Raw genomic sequence first — 14,179 nt, 5'->3', positions numbered from 1 at the left:
CTGATTGCAGTCTGTTGCTCAGGAGGTCAGATGGGTGTTTGGAGATGAATTTGCTTGGGAATATAATATTGAAGGGAGAATTATAGTCAATAAACAATAGTCAAATGCAGGTGTTTCTGCTGTACAGATGCTCCAGAGGTGAGTGTAGAGGCATGATGATAGCATCTACCACGTTTCGGCAGTATGTACACTGCAGTACATAGGACATAAAAATCTACAACACGTTACAGAGCCTTCAGCCCAGAATGTTGTGCCGACCATGTAACCACCTCTAGAAACTGCCTAGAATTTGCTTAGAACATAGCCCTCTATTTTTCTAAGCTCCAGGTACCTATCTGAGAGTCTCTTAAAAGACCCTATTGTATCTGCCTCTACCACCTTCACTGGCAGTGTATTCCCCACACCCACCACTCTCTGTGTGAAAAATTTACCTCTGACATCTCCCCTGTGACTACATCAAAGCACCTTAAAACTATGCCCCCTCTTGTTAGCCATTTCAGTCACCTCTCAGCTTCCATTGCTCCAAGGTGAAAGGCCAAGTTCACTCAACCTATTCTCATAAGGCGCACTCTCCAATCCAGGCATCATCCTGTAAATCTCCTCTGCACTCTCTATATAGTATCCATGTCCTTCCTGTAGTGAGATGACCAGAACTGAGCGCAGTACTCCAAGTAGGGTCTAATTTTCTCAGTGAGAAAGTGCTCAGGAAGCTAAATGGTCTGAGGGTGGATAAATCTCCTGGACCTGATGGAATGCACCCTTGGGTTCTGAAGGAAGTAGCTGGAGAGATTGCGGAGGCATTAACAATGATCTTTCAAGAATTGATAAATTCTGGCATTGTACCAGATGACTGTAAAATTGCAAATGTTACTCTGCTATTTAAGAAGGGTGGGATGCAGCAGAAAGGAAACTATAGATCTATTAACCTGACATCAGTGGTTGGGAAGTTGTTGGAATCGATTGTTAGGGATGAGATTATGGAGTACCTGCAGGCACATGACAAGATAGGCCAAAACCAGCATGGTTTCCTGAAAGGAAAACCCTGCCTGACTAACCTACTGCAATTTTTTGAGGGAATTACAAGCAGGGTGGACAAAGGAGATGCAGTAGATGTGGTGTACTTGGATTTTCAGAAGGCCTTTGACAAGGTGTCGCACATGAGGCTGCTTAGGAAGATAAGAGCCCATGGAGTTGCATGGGTGGAACATTGGCTGATTGGCAGAAAACAGAGAGTGGGAAATAAGGGATCCTATTCTGGCTGGCTGCCGGTTACCAGTGGAGTTCCACAGGATTGTTGGGATCGCTGTTTTCTACAATGTATGTCAATGATTTGGTCTACAGTATTAATGGATTTGTGGCTAAATTTGCTGATGATACAAAGACAGGTGGACGAGTAAGTAGTGTTGAGGAAACAGAGAGCTTGCAGAATGACAGATAGTTTAGGGGAATGGGCAAAGAAGTTGCAAATGAAATACAATGTTGGAAAGTGTATGGTCATGCACTTTGGTGGAAGAAGTAAACAAGTGGACTATTATTTAGATGGGGAGAGAATTCAAAATGCAGAGATGCAAAGGGACTTAGGAGTCCTTGCGCAGGATACCCTAAAAGTTTAACCTCCAGATTGAGTTGGTGGTGAAGAAGGTGAATGCAATGTTGGCATTCATTTCTAGAGGTATAGAATTTAAGAACAGGGATGTGATGTTGAGGCTCTACAAGGCACTCATGAGACCACACTTGGAGTATTGTGTGCAGTTTTGGGCTCCTTATTTTAGAAAGGATATTCTGACATTGGAGAGGGTTCAGAGAAGATTCACGAGAATGATTCCAGGAATGAAAGGGTTACCGTATGAGGAACGTTTGACAGCTCTCGGGCTGTATTCCCTGGAGTTCAGGAGAATGAGGGGGGATCACATAGACATACTCCAAATGTTATAAGGCCTGAACAGATAAGATATGGCAAAGTTATTTTCCATGGTAGGGGAGTCTAGGGCAAAAGGGCACAACTTCAGGATTGAAGGATGTCCATTTAGAACAGAGATGTGGAGAAATTACTTTAGTCAGAGGGTGGTAAATCTGTGGAATTTGTTGCCACGAGCAGCTGTGGAGGCCAAGTCATTGGGTGCATTTACCAGGGCATCAAAGGATATGGGTAGAAGGCAGGGGAGTGGGGATGACTGAAAGAATTGGATCAGCCCATGATTGAATAGCTGAGCAGACTCGATGGGCCAAGTGGCGTACTTCCGCTCCTATATCTTATGGGCTTATGGTCTTACTCCAAGTAGATCAAGGTTGTCTGGAATGTTGAGACTAACTAACATGTGCCATGACCAGCCTCTCAAAATACTTCCTGAAGCACTTGTTTACTATTCTCCCCAATTGTGATGAACAGTCTTTGACATGAAACATTAACTCTGTTTCTCTTTCCATAGAGATACTGCATTATCTGCGAACTGTCTTCAGCATTTTCTGCTTTTGATTTACATTTTTTAAAATTTTGCTTGCTCATTGGTGGTGATCTAGAATATTCAAGTATGTTTGTATTTTTGTGTACCTAAAACTGCTCTAAATTGCCACTCCATAGAGAGCATAAATTTTAATTCAAAATATACATTCAAATCCTTACATTTAGCAGATATCATGAGTGGAAAATTAGCAACATTTTAAGTACAATTTGTGCTTGGATTACTGATTGCTTCCAAAACAGACAGTGCCCGTAGATCATTAAACTACTACAAATGTACTTTCCTTTATGCTTGTCGAGAAGGTTGATGAGAATATTATTGCAAATGAGTCAGCTCAGATTTGAGAAGGTGACACCCATAAAAACTAAATTGGTATAGCAAGTTGAAATTTTGTATTGTGCAGTTCTGAGTTCAAGTAGATAATTTTTAAAAAATGAGGTATGGTAGGTCATCACTCTGAACTCTTGATCCACCTGTGTTAATGCCATTGGAACAACTGTGGAATTATCTCCTTCCCTATAAAGTATAGAAGTTGGTTTGCAAATCACTTGGATGGACTTATTACACATTTCATATGGTAATCACTCAGTATCTATGTCATTGATGAAACAAATGATGAATGTATACTATTATAAATTGAGAGATCCAGAAACGTTTTTTACCCTGCTGTATCTCCGAATCAGTAAATGAATCCACATCACTAGATTACCACACTTGTAGTAAAGACAAGTATGACTTGTAAAATGTGACAAAGTATAGTGCTTGTCGTTACCTTTCAAAATGACTGTAATTGTCAAATTGAGTATATTTGGGATGCAGTTTTTTTGTTATTATTCAATTTATTCAGACATTTGTAATTAATTGTATTCCTTTTGAAATTGTTTGTTCTCAGGACAGTGATAACCTGTGGTGGGATGCATTTGCTACAGAGTTTTTTGAAGATGATGCAACATTAACACTTTCCTTCTGTTTGGAAGATGGACCAAAGAGATACAGTAAGAGGCCATTTTATCTGACTTAGGCTTTAATAAACAATCATTGGGCCGTAAAATAGTGTTTACAGTTTGGTTATATAATAAATGAGGAGGTGATATCAGAATCATAGTAAATCAAGAGGTTTTGATGTAATAATTGTTTTAAAACTATTAAAAGTGTCCTAGGAAGCACAGCCATTGATTTTGTTCTGAAAGCAACTAATTCAATTTATTCTGATGGTTAGAACAGCCTATTTGAGGTGTTCAGCAGAAAGATAGAACAATGACATATTGAAACAGTTAAGACAAATCAGTATGAAAGTTCATCATATTTCATTCTCCCTGCCCAGTTTGTGATTTCACTTGCAACCAAGTGTTAGATGATCAGGAACCCCGGTATCAATGTGTTGAAACACTTACATGTGGTAGTTAAACACAGGAGAAGAAGTTACAGTATTAGGATTAGTTTTCTATACAAAGTGGTGGGTCTATCGGGTTCTCAGTTGCCAACTTATCAGTGTCCCATAATGTGAGGGGCTATATTGTAGTTCTTGGGAATGGTGATTCCTCATAACCTTCAGTCAGAACTGCTTTTTGAATCTATCAAAAGACAAAACAATGGTAACATTTAGTCAGAATTATTGTACTCACTATTTTGTGTCTCACAGCTTTTGTGTATTTTTAAATTTGTAATTAACTCTGACTAGATCACTGGATTGGCCTGATAGTGAGACTTGGCCCTTGGAGACACAAAATCTGTCAGCGTCCCATGTAATCACCATTGTGGAAAGTAATGTAATTAGCTCTTAATTATTAAATATAGGCTCACTAACTGGCACTAGGTGCTTAGAAGATATACTGAAGCTCATTGTAAAGATACTAGGAAAAAAGTACGTGCAGCATACGATTGCCTCTTCACCCAGGAATGATAATACTTAATTTAATATTTGCAGAAAACTTGTCAGAAAAAAATGCATCGCTAATCGCTCTTACCATCAATATTTCATAACATATAACAAGTAATGTCAAGGCCTTAATACTCTTGGCAAATACGAGCTGCAGCAATACACTGGAGTGGTGGAAGGCAAATTGTTATTGGAAACTAACCCCATGTCCGTCAGTGATCTGAGGACAGTAGCTGGTGCTGGGCTGGCCTTTAGTTCTGGATTAGGTTAGGTGATATTCTTCAGGTCAAGAATCCGTCCGCACCCTGCCAGCCATAATGATACATGTAAAAGTCCTGTGAGCAATGAATTTTAGGGAAAAATGTTGAGTGGATCTTCAGTAAAAATGGATAGAAAGTCTTGTTTAATGAATGTGATGATGCCAGTCAAATAGATAGCTTTGCCTTTCCCTTCAGAGTTGCATTCACAATGAAAAGTAAGGAGTATTCCACAATACAGCAGAATTATATGATATGGATGACAGAATGGCTATAAGGTGACACGTAGTGTGTCACTCACCAGAGATTACTCACCATATGACTTGCTCAAGTAGTCTCAGTATTTATATATCTGGTCCAATTTTCTTTCTGTTGAATATTGATTCCAGGATATTGATGGTTATGGACCTAACATTATTACTTCTAATAAATGAGATTGGTTGATGTTTAAACTCTCTTTAGTTTAAGATGTTTATTAACCGGTATCTGCATGTATGAATCAATCCATACCTGGATGTTGTCTGGGTCTTCCTGCAGCAGGATGCAGGTGTGGGCTGTTTCGTTTTCTAAGGAAGGTAAAAAAAAATGTGCCGTTATCTACTTCTGATGTGGTGGTGGACGGAATGTTCAAATTGTATGCATTTAAAGGCAAGATTTGTAGCTCTGTTGGATTTATTTTCCTGTTTAGTCCCAAGAGGACCACAGGTATCACAATCATGATTTCTTCACTGTTAGATATCTGAAAAAGTTCATTTAAAGATTGGTGGGACAAAAACAATGGTTAAAATTAATTAGTCCTTGAATCTGGTCATGTTCTAATGAAAGTTATTAGGTAGGGCTGTGGCTACTCCTTAACAGGCTATAATAGCATTTGATGTTGCTCCAGCCTGACATTACCCTGAAAAATGTTCAGATCAGCAACCCTTCTCATCTTTCTTATCTGAGTACTTTTGAGATTTTGTTTTGTAACTGTGCTTGTTGTTCTGCTATGAAGCGGTTCGGATCCAAAATTGTTCGAAGCCTCTCATTCACAACTGTTGCTTTGTCATAAGGTGAAACTGGAAGTATAGTATTAACAATTTAATTTTTGTGTTTGTTACTACCAACATCTAGCCCCCGTTCTTACTAAATGATACCAAACCCTATAGCTTAAGCTTTGTTGGATTGGATGAGAATTTGTAGCACCTTCAGATTTATTTTCTTACTTAGTCCTAAGAGGGCCATGGGCATCAGAATTATGCCAGCACCTGATTTGTTCATTGTTAGATATCTGAAACAAAATAAAAAACAAATCCTGAAATATTTAGCACATCAGCGAGAATCTGCAGAGAAAGACACATAATATTTCAGGATTTAATTTTATCATTTAGTGATTGAAAAATAGGCAGTGTCAGCTTTTAAAAATTAGTTATATAGGTGACTAAGAATTACTGTCTGAGAATATTCTGTTTTTTAAAATGCAAATTTGGTGGTTCTGTAGTTTTTTTTATTTTCCAAATTGTTTTACAGAAATATCTTTCCTTCACCTCGTATTGGAGTGCTCTGGGCTGGTCTGTGTGTGGATTGGGTGGCAGGGTGACACCAAATTGTCAATATGTTCTCAATACATCCTCGTTTGTTCCAGGGGTACAAATTAGTGGCATCTTTGAGCTGCAATCTGGTTTTGAAATTTGACTGGGATCAAGGACTTTGCACAGATGTTGCCGTATGACCAATTTAATCTATGCAGCTTGGGATAAATTTCTACTCCTTAAGCCTCAAAACTTTCATGTCAGTTTTTTAGTTTTAGACGTACCTTCTAGATTGGTTATATTCTGTTTCAACGATAAAGCTGGAGAGGGTGCAGAAAAGATTCACAAGGAATGTTGCTAAGACTGGAGGGCTTGAGTTATGAGTAACTGGGTCATTTTTTCTGGAGCAAAGAAGGCCAAGTGGTGACCTTATAAAATTATGAGAGGAAATGGATAGGGTAAATAATTGTAGGTAATCACAGTATTTTATTATCAAGGTAGGAATGTCTAAAATTAAAGAACATAGATTTGAGATGTGATATAATCATGGAAAAGAGGAGCTGAAGGACAAGATTTTCATACACGCAACAGTGGAGATATGGAACAAACTGCCAGAGGAAGTGGTAGAAGCAGATATGATTGCAATGTTTAAAAGATATTTAGACAGGTACAGAGATAGCAAAGGTTTGGAGGGAAATGGGCTAAATGTGGCTAAATGGGTTTAGTATAAGAAGCTTTTTAGCAAGAATGAATTGGGCTGAAGGATCTGGTTTTTGCCTGTATTTTTCTATGAATGTACAATAGAAGCAATATGTGATATATAGGTGATATGAAAATGAATTGTCAGTAATTCAGAACACTGATGCATTGTGCACGAGTAAGGTATCGGAGCAGTTCTGGCTGACTTGAAGTGCATCTGAAAGGCTGGAATCTCTGCAGCAGCCATTTCGCCATTCACAAGGCCATCACTGAGCATCAGTGTGGACGGTTTTCAGTTCATTTGTTTCACAGCTACAGATAAATCTAAAAAAATCCTGAAAGTGCACTTTATATTTGTGATAATGTGATAGGGTCCATTCAAGTTCAAGTTGCAGTTCAATTTTAATTGTCATCCAGTCATACACACACGATTACAGCCAAACAAAACAGTGTTCCTCCTGAACCAAGATGTATAACACAGTACCAACAGTCACACACAGCACACAGCACATAACACATATAGTTACAATAGCAGACAACATACAGAAAAAATAATATAGCCCAAGTCCGTGAATGGCATGACCTGTAGGCATTTGGGATATGTCTTGGAGCCACTTTTCTGCAAGAACAAGCATGCTACAGTTCCTCATCACATGCTAGTGCTGCTGCAGATTAACACACCAAGCAAACACTGGAAGACACAATGATGGGACCCCAATCTAGTATGGATTACATGCACCCACCATACCTCTTCTCTCTACCATACCTCCTCCAGCACCTCCTTCCTTGGTCTGTGCAACAACCAAGGCCACACCGTTCGCTGCTGACCTCGCTAAAGATCCAGTGAAGCAAACGTGCAGTATTGTACTGGATGTCCAACCAGGTATTGTGATGACAAGAAAAGCATACAAGAAAATCATTTGCACCGTTTGTTGGACCACGCATCAGCTCCATGTTGGTGCCTCTGATGTCTTCTTCTCTATGTGGCTGTCGCAGGCAACGATATGGTGCAGGTCTGGCTCTGCCACTATCCAGCAGCTCACTAACAGAGTAGACCTGCAGCACTTGATGTACTTAAAATCCAGCAGAGTCTTGCAATCGTAAATCATGTTACTGGTTATCAGATGAATATTATCAGATTTATCTTATCAGTCAGCAAGTCTCAGTAGCTATAGGTGGAAGCAATAGAAACTACAGATGAATATAGCACCATGGTAACATAGCGGTTAGCACAACACTATTACAGTGCAGGGCGTTGAGTGTAATTCCAATGTCATCTGCAAGGAGTTTGTGCACCATTCCCATGGAAACTGTAGGTTTCCTCTGGGTGCTCTGGTTTCCTCTCACACTCCAACAATCTCAGAGTTACTGTAAATTGCCCCATGATTAGGCTAGGGTTAAATTGGGGGTTGCTGGGAGCACTGTGTTGCCTATTCCAAGCTATACCTCAATAAAAAAAAAGTTAACTTCTCATATAAGCTGGTGCAACCTTCTTGTGAACTATGTTCTGGAGTAAAGAGTTAGTCATGGAATAATATCTTTTCACCATCAGTATAATGCTAAACCATTGTGACTGTATCCACCCTAACTTGTTAGGGGATCTGTATGATTTATTAAGTAAACATATTCCCGAGTATAGTGTCATACCCCTAGGAGATGGATTTGTTATGGAAGAATAAATTCTGATTGCATTACTTTAAGTGTTCAGATTAATTGAAATTCAAATATATAAATTACAGGGAGTTGCAGGAAAATAATAGAATTGCAGATATTTTTATCTGCATAAATATCATACAGAGTAATAATATGAGACTAGCATAAAAACTAAAATACATATTAAAGTGCATCAGAAATCCAAATTGTGGCTTTCTAAATGATAAATGCTTTCCTTCACTTGTATTGTGTGTGTGTGTGCATTTCACATACAGAGGATTCTGGTGAATTGGTCCATTGGTTCACTGAGGCAACTGCTTATTTGGGACAACTCTTAACTAAGTAAACTAATCAAACAAATATCAGGGGTTCCCCTCATTTATTTGTGATACCATGCTGTTCAATTGCCTATCAGTTTCTAACTAGTGTCAATTGTGTGAACCTGTGTGGCCATTAGACACTACACCGTGTTTAAAGCAAACGGTTTTTAAACAGCTTCACTTGCTGAGTTTGTGCTCAAAAAATGATGATTTTTGTCACTGATAGTTGGCGAGAAATAAGCAGTAAGGCCATTTAGAATTGTCTTGTTAACTGCAGTTTCAAGCATTCAGGCTTGGGGATGCCAGAAATTTCATGACTTCAAGTTAGAAACTACAAAGTATTTGAAGGTACCAATAATAATTTTGAATGTTACAATGAAAATGAAGATTTGGAGGATGTAATCTTTGAAAGCAGCATTGTATGAAGGCAGTCCATTATCTCCACTAATTTTGTTCATTTCCAGTTAAGTGAAAGAACAGAGAAGGGTGTTGGTTGTCTGTTATATCCAGTGATGCCAGTGGAACCTCTGTGCAAGAGTCTTTAAAGTGGAAAAACTGTTGCACAGGAACAGTTTCACTCTCTTGACCTCGGAAGTCTGTGTCCAGTGGGATGAGTAGACATCACAACTGGGGTCTTCCCTGCTTACAGTGGATGACCATGACTTCTAGTGTGCCTTGTCATGCCCTTTGCTCTACAGGTAATGGTGTAGAACCACCTTCCTGGCTGTTGGATTTCATGGTTGATCTCATCCACCCAGTTTGCCAGAGCTAACTGCACTTGCGAGGACCGGCGTGTCTCTATTTCACCAAGGTCTGCAAGCTCCCTGACCTGGTCTAGCCCGTCTGTCAAAGCGGCTTGGCCTCTGTCACATACAAACAGCTACACGGCCACAGGTGAGAGCTGAGTGTCTAGTGGGGACCAAAGGTGAGTGATTTCCCCTGAATGGGCATGTCAAGCCCCTTCACCAGAGGTGCTACTCCTCCCAAACACTGCAGCATACACCAGATGGATTCCTCCATCAATAACGAATGGGAACTAATACACAGTTTTTATAATATAATAGTAGCATTGCTAATGTTCTAATTTGGTCTGTATTTCATTTAAATACATAATTTGTTACTCCATTTAACAGTAGTTTACCTTTTTAAATTATTTCCATGAAACCAGCTAATTGTGGCAACCGCCTAATTGGGCCAAAGTGGACTGGTCCCAATGTGTTCCAATTAACCAGAATCCACTGACTTAGGATATCTGGCTACAAGTGTTGCAAGCTGCTTGACAAATATACAGCAGTATAGGAGCAGCCCTGAATGTTCTGGTCCGGTCCAGTCCGGAGCCCACATTCAGGATCTTTATCTGGTCCATGGAATCCGGACTCTGGGTCTTGTAGCCATCCCTCCTTTCACCCTTAAGCCCAAATAGGATCAGCTTGGCTTAAGGAGGCACACCTGAGACCTATCGTTTGGCAGGTGTATATAAGGGGCTCCGGGACTGAGTCTAGTGGGTCTGGGTCTGGGTCTGGGTCTGGGTCTGGGTCTGGGTCTGGGTCTGGGTCTGGGTCTGGGTCTGGGTCTGGGTCTGGGTCTGGGTCTGGGTCTTTCCTACCCCTGGCTTCCGACGGGTTGTGCCCTGTGACCTGCCCAGGCCCGTGTTCCTGCCTGGGAGGCTGGGCCCTGCCCAGAAGTAATGCAGCCCATCCAGGGGTCTATCCTCCTAGCATTTCTTGTCCCATAGACCACTCCTTTGCCATGAACTCCTGGTTCCTGCCTTCGCCATGAACTCCCTAAACCCCAGGATCACCTTTGCATGCCACGGTCTCCCCATCTTGTTCTATCCTTTAGTTGTTCCTGTCCTGCCCCTAGTACTGCAGTGCCAGCATCCTGCATTTGGGTCCAGTCTCCACGTCCCCTTGTGACACTGAAATGTAATGGCTGATTACTGTAACCACGTTCCTTGCTTTCTTATTACTGATTTTGTTTGTAAAGTTCTAAGACATTTTTTATTCACACAATGAGGAGATTCCTGGAGGTCTTGCATTTGTAGTTCATCTCTAATCCCTTTGGAACGCATTGAAAATTAACCGTATAGCAGTGGGTCAGGAATTGTTTTCAGCTGGACTCTGAGCTTGCAGACTTACTTCCTTAAAAGGCTTCTGTGGTGTTTTAAGACAATTCAGTCGTTCTATTGTGACCAGTGGTGATTCTAGTTTTTCATTCTGGATTTGTTAACTAAATTGTAAATTCCTAACTGTCATGGTGAGATTTGAACTCATTTACAGAACACTGGATTACATTTCCAATAACATAATCTTGTTACTTCATTCCTTGTTTCTGAAGACTGGAATCCTTCAATTCTGTTCATTCTACACCGTATTCTAGAAAGCATTGTGCCATTGTTCTACACAAGATTAATACAAGTTTCAATTATAGTCAGAACAGTTTTTCAGTTTTTGGCATATGATCAGCTTTTCACTGTGAATTTAAAATACAACCTGTTCTTGTAGTGTTTGTTGTTTTGTTTGTTTCTACATGCAGTATACTGTTTATTTACACAATTGGTCCAATAATTCTAGAGAGGAGGCAAGAATCTTTCAATTCTTTACATCTTCACAGAGCTTTGTGTCAGCAAACGGAGAGAACAGTAATAGGAGGAACTACAACTGGGCGACAAAAATTCCAGTAAAGAGCCTGATATTGTCTTTTCGGATCACTGTTCAGTGACTCCTGTATGAAAGAGCAGATGTCCATTCATAAATATGATTAGGCTCCATTGTCGAGCCTTTCGTTGTAGCATCATATTCTCAAATGAGGTGAGAAGATTAGAAAGGAGGAGATTAGAAAGATGTTTTATTTTTAAAATGCTGAAATATATGTGCGGCCTCGCAGCATTCTGCTTCTGTTCAGACCACTTTATTCAAGTGCTACCGCTGCATTGCAAAACGACTGTGACTATAAGATATATTAGTAACAAGTGCATTAACATATTTCAAAGCACCAATTTAAGTGCTGTGCCGTGCAGCAGTAAGTAAAGTGCTATGTAATATGTCAATGTGTTCATCATCAATCATCCATCACAAACATCCATGCGTCGCTCAGACACCACCTCTGTAAAATAGCAGCGCTGTGAATCAGAGAGGCTTGTGGCATTTTTCATGTGGGGATGAACATAAATATTCACTTGGCTATAAAATAATTTAAAATTTAGAAACTTGCTGCATTGCCAGGAGGGAGTTGGGTGAGCAGTTAAAAGAGCAATCCTCTACGCTTTATCCTTTTATTGTTTTGTGCTGAATTTGTGAGATTGATCAAGACATACACAGAAACAGGCCCTTCTGCACACCACATTGGTGCTGACCAGGCAGCATCCATTTACATGAATCCCATTGTCTTTAGGGTGAGGGGGAAAACTAGAGCACCAGGAGAACGTGCAATTTCACACAAACAGCAGCTGTACTCAGGAATGAATATGAATTGTTGCAGCTGTGCCTGCCCATACCCTAACTGTACTACTGCATTTAATTTTTAGTGTTAATGTATCCACTGAGCATCTGCTCTTATTCCTGTCTAAACCTGAGCTATGTTATCAGAAAGGAGAGGCGTAACTCTAATGTGCCCTGACTGCTGGCGTTGGGAAAAGCACTTCAACAAGTCTCCTTCAGTAATCCAACTGGTGGTATATTAAGGAGCAGTTTCTGAAACCATTTGATTACATATTCATCTTTGATAAGATGCAACCTATGAACGCTTGTAAAAGTGAGTATTATTTTCTGAAAAGAGCAATTAAAAATGGTCTCTCACTACTTGTGTCCACACTTATATAGTCAAACATAGCCAATCTGCTTTAATGGAAGGTAAATCATGTTTGACGACTTTGTTTGAATTCTTTGAGGTTGTGATACAGACGAGTGATGCAAGGTAATTGGTAGATGTTAGTGCATTTAGATTTCCAAAGGCATTTGGCAAGGTGCTGCATAGAGGCTGATGCAGACATTAAGAGCCCATGATATTGAAGAGAGGGTGTTAGGATGGATTGAAAAACTAGTTGTCTCATAGGAAAGAAAGTTGGAATAAATGGGTCCTTTTCAGGCTGGGGGATGTCATTAATTGAATGCCCCAAAGGTCAGTTCTTGGCCCTCAACTGCTTTCTATTTAGTGTAATGAGCAGGAGGAGAGAGTGAAATGTAACATTTCTAAGTTTGCTGATGATACAAAAATAGGTGGAATAGCAAGCTGTGATGAGGACATTGTGGTTCTGCATCAAGGTATAGCCAGATTCCGTGAAAAATGGCAATTTAAGTGTGAGACCATACACTTCAGCAAAAGAAATCAAAAGGTGGATTTTTATCATAACAGGCAGAGAACCTGCAATGAGCGAAGGCCAGGGAAATCTAACTCTGCTAATTTATTGAACACATTAACAGGCAGATCCAACAAGTAGCTTAGAAGGCAAATGGTGTGTGGGCCTTCATAGTAGAGGAGTTGTAGATTTAGGATTCAAGATTCAGTAATTATCAAAGGATGTATAAATTATACAACCTTGAGATTTGCTTGCTCACAGGTAGCCTCAAGAGACCAGAAAGAACCCAGTGAAAGAAAAACAAAGTATGAAAGTAAAAATAGAAGACCAACCCTGAATGCACAAGAGAAAGAACAGAATAAAAATCCTGCAAACAATTGAAGTGAACAGCAACAGCATTCGGAACCAAAATTGAGTCCTCAAATCAGAACCACGGAGCAAACTGGAGTAGGTCCAAAGCCTCACTTATCAGTTCACCTTATTAGCGGGTACAGCACAGAGCAGCTGGGTCAGTCTTCATAGCCTCAGTATCATGGAGAACAAGTGAAGTCGGCTCTCAACCTGACCAACACACTCTCTTTTTCGTCTCTCTGGACCGGCATTTAAATTGACCTAACAACAGAACAGCAAGAAGCTTCGGTGCCCTGAACAGAGGAGTGAAGGTCACTGAGAGTGAGCAAAATCAGATCTCACCTCCAATCTAGGCTGGCATTTAAATCGTCTGAACAGCGGTTATATCTTGCAGTAGGTCTCAGCTGCAACAAAAAGCTTCAGGCCTATACCACGCTGCCCAGTGACTTGCTCTGGGCCCAGATTCTGTTGCTCAGCCCGAAGCCACTCTTAGGCTCTACAGATCATCTCAGTACATAGTGCAATCCAACCTTGTACCCAGGCCAGTTGAGCGAGCATCACAACTTCTCTCTTCGGGCCCCGACTTCTCCCATTTCGGTTCCCAGTGTGATCCAACCTTGCACCTGGGCCAGTTGAATAAGCACAAAATCTTCTCTGCCCAGGCCCGACTTCTCCTTTTGACACCCAGAGTGATCCAACCTCTCACCCAGGCCAGCTGTACAAATATCAGAACTACATCTGCAGTGATTC

This window comes from Hypanus sabinus, chromosome 14 (genome assembly GCF_030144855.1).
Source record: "Hypanus sabinus isolate sHypSab1 chromosome 14, sHypSab1.hap1, whole genome shotgun sequence".
In the NCBI taxonomy this organism is placed as follows: Eukaryota; Metazoa; Chordata; class Chondrichthyes; order Myliobatiformes; family Dasyatidae; genus Hypanus; species Hypanus sabinus.
Note: the sequence above shows the minus strand (reverse complement) of the source record.